Raw genomic sequence first — 6,410 nt, 5'->3', positions numbered from 1 at the left:
GCCATGCCCCCGATCTGCCCCCTGTGGGCCGTGGGGGGCAGGGAATAGCCACAGCGCTGTGCGCTCTGGCCACGCCCCCGATCCACCCCTCGTGGGCCCTGGGGGGCAGGGAATAGCCACAGCACAGTGCACTCCGGCCACGCCCCCGATCCACCCCCCGTGGGCCCTGGAGGGCAAGGAATAACCACAACACAGTGCACTCTCACCACGCCCCCGATCCACCCCCCATGGGCCCTGGAGGGCAAGGAATAGCCACAGCGCAGTGCGCTCCGGCCACACCCCGATCCGCCCCCCGTGGGCCCTGGGGGGCAGGGAATAGCCACAGCGCAGTGCGCTCCAGCCATGCCCCTGATCTGCCCCCCCCGTGGACCCTGGGGGGCAGGGAATAACCACAGCACAGTGCACTCTCACCACGCCCCCGATCCGTCCCCCATGGGCCCTGGAGGGCAAGGAATAGCCACAGCGCAGTGCGCTCCGGCCACACCCCCGATCCGCCCCCTGTGGGCCTTGGGGGGCAGGGAGTAGCCACAGCGCAGTGTGCTCTGGCCACGCCCCTGATCTGCCCCCTGGGGGGCAGGGAATAGCCACAGCGCAGTGCGCTCTGGCCACACGCCCCTCTGCCCCTTGTGGTGGGGCCTGGGAGCAGGGCCTGTGTGCCAGCTCCACCCTGACAGACAGGTCCCTGTTTTCTGCGCCTTTCAAGGCCCCTTTACGTTGCACAGGGGCGTAGACGGCCTCGAGTGTAACAGACCTGGATCCACGTACCCTAATCGCTCTCCAGCCATTCACCTTCTGGTGGGGCAGCTCACTCTGCACGTTCAGATGTGCCCATCGCTGGGGCCTCTGGCCATGGGACCTGTTGCTCCGGGACTCCCCTGAAGAGCAGAGGCTGCTTGGTGGCTTGGCTGAGAAGGGGACCTGCCTCGTTCGCTCAGTGTCCTCAGTGCCACTGGCTGGTGTCCTGTGTCGCCTGTCCCGGGGCATAGGCAGACCCAGGAGAATCCACTGGCCTCCCTGGCCGGCGAGGTGGAGATGGGAGCGACGCCTTGGCCAGCAGCAACCGGCAGCATGCCCTCGCTCTAGGGGCAGGAGCGCTGGCTGCACCTGGGAAGATGATGTCAGGCAGATCTGCTGCCCTTGGACATGCATGGAAACTGTGGGCAGATCCCTCGCCAGCTCCGAGCAGCAGGATCCTGAGCTGAACTCAGCTGGCCCCGAGCAGCCGTGAGACTTTGGGCAAACCCGCGTGCTGCAAATACCTCAAGTCAAGCAGACTCCAGGCTGGGGATCGTGGCAGGAGCAGGACCCAGGGGAAACCACTCTGGGGCCGCAAATGGGGGATCCAGAGCTGCTGCTGCTATCCCAGCGGCCTGCCCTCACCTCTTCTGGGGCTGCATTCCACTGTGCTAGCATCATGCAGCTGGAGGAGTCATAGATACCAAAGGCAGACGGGAACACAGACAAGGACTAGTCTCCTGGGTCCTGTTTTTGCTGCTGCTTGTAGCAGGGCACTACCCAGGAGTCCCAGAAAAGATCTGGGCCCCATTGTGCTGGGTGCCGCCGGGGGGCCGGGGGCAGAGGGGGATCGAGCACCCACCGGCAGCACCCAGCACCAGAAGAAGTCAGCGCCTATGCATCCAGGACAAGAAGCAATTGGCTTAAATTGCAGCAAGGGCAGTTTAGGTTGGACTTCAGGAAAAACTTCCTAACTGTCAGGGTGGTTAAACAGTGGAATAAATTGCCTAGGGAGGTTGTGGAATCTCATTATTGGGGATTTTTAAGAGCAGGTTAGTGAAACGCCCGTCAGGGATGGCCTAGATAATTCTCAGTCCTGCCATGAGTTCAGGGCACTGGACTAGATGACCTCTCGAAGTCCCAGTCCTATGATTCTATGATTTGACTTCAACTTCTTTATCATCACTAGTGGCTCGACCTGATCTTTGTGCTACGTTTCCTGGGATGAAAGAAGTAGGCATTCATCTCTTGCTACTCCCAGTCACAAGAGCTATGGCTGAGCGTTCTTCTTCCTCATTGAATAGACTGTTGTGTTCTCAAATGCGTTGACTTCTTCCTGATCATGAGCATGTCATGAAGCACTGGAAGTACCAGACACCATAGGCGCTGACTTCTAATTGCGCCGGTGGGTGCTCGGCCCACCTCTGCCTCTGGCCCCACCCCGCACAGGCTCTGAGCCCCCAAACCCCTTTGGGACCCAGCTGCAAGCTGTTTGTCTCGTGACCCAGGGACTCAGGCTAGTTCTTCCCTGTCTGCTCCAGCCTTAAGTTGTGTTCGCGTGGAATGGAGAACAGCAAAGCATCAATGTTACCTGCAGGACTCCTGGTCCTGGGAGCTCCTGCTCTGGCCTCGAGTTCCTGCACCCTGGCCTGGCCACACCTAAGCTTGCCTGGGGTCCCAGCATGGCTTGACCAGGAGGGAGGTGTGCGGATGTGACAGTGGGACTGACTCACCGAGAGTTGCTTTCTTCTGACACTGAACAAGGAGCTCTGGTAGTAGAAGGACCCCATTGTCCCCAGAGCTGCTGTCTCTGCTGTGCCCCAGAGCTCCTGCCTGCCCCATCTCCTCCTGCCTGCCCGGGTCCGGGCACCATGGACTTTGTCATGGGCTCAGGGTCAGGGCCTCTCCTCAGCCGCACACCCTTTAGACTGCCCCCTTTAGGACAGAGCTTTGCCCCCACAGCTCTGGAGCAGCTCGGGGGTAGGGGGCAGGGCTGCAAGCGAGCCCCTGGTGTGTGACTGTGCAACTTGCCGGCCTCACATGGAAGGTAGGGGCTGGGCGGCTGGGTGGTGGAGAGAGGAAAGAGACGGAAGTGCCAAGCCGCAGAGGTGGAGAAATAGAGGACTTGGCCTGACGCCTGGGGAGGGAGCAGGGCATGCGGTGCAGGCCATGGCATGAGCTTTGACTGAGGGAGGGGCCCACACGCTGTTCGGGGGGAGTTGCCTCTGCCACAGCTTGCTGTGCTGACATCATACCATGCCCAGTGCCAGGCTCACCCAGTCCCAGGGCAGCAACCCCACCCAGCTCCCTGGAGAGCTGCCCTATAAACCAGCCTGTCTTCTGCCCCGGCCTGACGTCAGCAGGGCCCTCCCAGAGGCTGTGCTCACACTCTGCAGGCTGGGGTGGATTGGGGACACTGGCCGCAGCCCCTGCTCCCTGGGCCAGGCTGGCTAAGCCCCCCGCCTCAGTCTGCGAGCCTGAAACCCCCCCTCTACCGCCACCCTATGCAGAGTGGTGCTGGCACTGGGGCAAATCTGGCCAGCAGGCAGCTTCCAGAGTGCCTGAGAGAGCGTGGTGGGGAGCCCCAGCTGGGGGGGCAGGGTGGGAGGGTGATGGGGCCTGGTGTGATTGGGTTGGGGAGCCCAGCTGGGGCGGCGGGGGGTTGTGACGTTCCCCTGGTGTTTTCTGGACCTGGTGGTCTGCTAGGTCACTCCAGTCCTTGACTCTGGGAGCCAGCCTTACCCTGCTCTGCTGTGAGAACCCCAACTCCAGGGCTCTTCACACACAGCCTCTGGCATGTAAGCTGTTCCCAGCTACTTGCAACCAAATGACACTAGCCAATATCTCCGGTCCCAAACACAACCCTGGGAACCTCAGTCTTGCAGGGTCCAGTTATGCCCGCTGGAAGTTTATATAAGTTCATCAATTTAACAAAGAAATTGATACGTACCAGGCCTGTTTTCCCAAGGGGAGTCTCTGACACACTTCAAACCAAACACACTGCTTCACGGAGAATAAACAGATTTATTAACTACAAAGATAGATTTTAAGCGATTATAAATCAAAGCATAACAAGTCAGAGTGGTTACCAAAATAAAATAAAATATAAGCTTGCAGGCTAAACTCTCAACCCTATTAGACTGGGCAGCAACTAGATTAAGCAGTTTTTCTCACCCCACTGGATGTTGCAGTCCTTAATGTACAGGTTTGTTCCTTAAACCTGGGCCAATCTCCTGGGCTGGAGTCTTGTCTTCTTCTCAATGTCCTGTTGCTTGCAGCATAGGTGGGGCAGGAGAAGGGCCAGTCTGCGTCTACTCTGTCTGTTTTATACTATCAGTCCATGTGCTTGTCGAACACAAGTCCAGGCATGTCTCTGGGGCATTGCTGAGTCTCCCGAAGCAAGGTTGAGCAATTCCCCTGGTGGGGTCTCATGCAGGTGAGTCATTGCATTGTAGCTTCCTTGCTGGACAATGGCTGGTGATGGGCTATTTCACACCCCACCTGGGCGTTGGTTACTTTCCTTGCTGTTGCCACTGGGGAGCTAATATCTGGCTGGTTCCCCCAACCTACGGCATGTCTCAGTGACAACCATACCGCACAATTCCCATAACTTCATATGCATGAATGTTACACATATATGGATAGAGAAATGACTCACAGCAGAACATAACCTTTCCCCTGATAGCTTACAAGGCCTGCTTTATATGTGAGATCACAATGATATGAAAATGAAGAATATGGAGGTTACAATATGCTCCCTCAAGGTACAGAATGTCACAGGGGGGCAAGGCTGCCTGATGTGGCGGGGTTTGGGAGCCCAGCTGGGACGGGGCTGCGGGGGGGGGGGGAATGGGGCCTGGTGTGAAGGGGATGGGGAGCCCTGGCTGGGGGGGTGATGGGGTCTGGTGTGGCAGGGTTGGGGAGCCCTGGATGGGGTGGGGGGCGATGGGGCCTCATGCAAAGGGATTGGGGGCTTAGCCATGGCCCAGCGACAGTGTCCCAGGGATTCAGGAGGGGCATGGCCTGGCTTTCCTGCCCCTGTTTTCCCCCCCTCCAGCTCTGGGGCTGTGAGCTATGGCTGAGATCCAAAGCTGACAGTTTAACTAGCACCAGTGTCAACTGTTTCAGGGCCGATCCTTTTAACAGCAGCGCCTGGCTGCGGTGCTCCTCTCTGAGTCCCACCCCTCCCAGGCCCCCACCTGCCCGCTGGTCCTGGGCAGCCAGCACTGAGAGCTGGGGCCCTGTGAAAAGGGATCCCATGGAGAATAGTCTGAATTTAGAGAGGGCTGAGAACATTGCTCAGTCCAGATCCCTCTTTGCTGAAATGAGGCTGCTGTCCTGTCCAGTGTGCTGCCATCCGAGTGCCACAGCACCCCCCGGGTCATGCTGCAGGGTGGAGGTCACATGCAGGGCCCTGGGGAACAGAGTCTGAGACCTTTTGGGGGGACATGAGATGTCCGTAGAACGTTGCCTCGTCTAGATGGGGAGACTGGGAGTTTCTGCCTCCTAACATGGGGACAGGGGGGCATTCCATGGGGTTAAACGGTAGGAAATTCAAAAACCAATCAAAGGAAGTATGGTTTCACTCAACGTGCGATTAGCCCGTAGAACTCCCTGCAACAGGATGTTGTTGAGATCAAGAAATTAGCAAAGTTTAAAATGGGATTGGACCATTAAACAGATCTCAAAACAGAGCTGTCACTGTCATAATGAATAATACAGATGTTGTGGCACCTGCTTCATGACTTATGACAAGCTAACTCAGTGGTACGGCCGAGACTCAGTGTGGGGGCAGATTCTCTGCCGTCTGGCTCTGCAGGATTCACAAACAGCATCTGGCCACTGTCAGAGCCGGGATCCCAGGCAGGATGGGCCTCCTCTCGGGTCTGATCTCGTCTGGCAGATCCTGCATCATTACTGCAGGCACAGTGCCCTTGCCCCACCTCCAACTCCTCCCTGCTGGGATGGGGGGTCGCATGCCCCTAGAATGCCCAGCTGGTGGGATTATCCCCAAGCCCAAACCTTTCACAGCCTGCTGGGGTGCTTTGCTGCGTGCCCACCAGGCCAGCCACAACACTCGGCCTCAGGACGCCCCAATGTGCCTCTGCCCTTGGGGTTTGTGTTCCCCACACCCAGCCTTTCCCTTTGGGACACTAAGCCAGCACCTGCTCCTTGCAGTGTATCTTGCTGGGCCTGAAATCCAAGTGCCCTGGACTTGGCCCACAGGTTCCTTATGGAGGTAGCTCACCCACCCACCCAGTGTAGCCTGGCACGCTTAGTACCACCCAGCGCGGCCGACCCTCCCACTCAGCGCTGGGAAAAACGTGAAAGGAACGGGCACATCAGCAGGATCACCAGCCTCCAGGTTGCTGACCCCACAGCCCACTGGTTATGCTGCTCTCCCCTCCCCAGGGCTGCCCCCGCTCCCAGACTTACCAGGCAGGTGATTCTGGTCCCGTGGCAGAAGCCCTCACCCCCCAGCCACCCATCTGCACAGCAACCACCTCAGTCCTGACTCCCCAGGCAGGCATCATGTCTGCCCCCCCCAGCCTCCCTTCTGCTCCTCCATGCCTCTGCCTCACCCCCCCCACCCCCCACTGGTGCTCCAGCTGCTGGGCTCCCTCTGCTCCCTCCCCCATCCCCCTGCCAAGATGGCTTCAGGTCACTGAGGGGAG

Source organism: Dermochelys coriacea, chromosome 23 (genome assembly GCF_009764565.3).
Source record: "Dermochelys coriacea isolate rDerCor1 chromosome 23, rDerCor1.pri.v4, whole genome shotgun sequence".
Lineage (NCBI taxonomy): Eukaryota > Metazoa > Chordata > Testudines > Dermochelyidae > Dermochelys > Dermochelys coriacea.
This window is presented reverse-complemented; position numbering follows the sequence as displayed.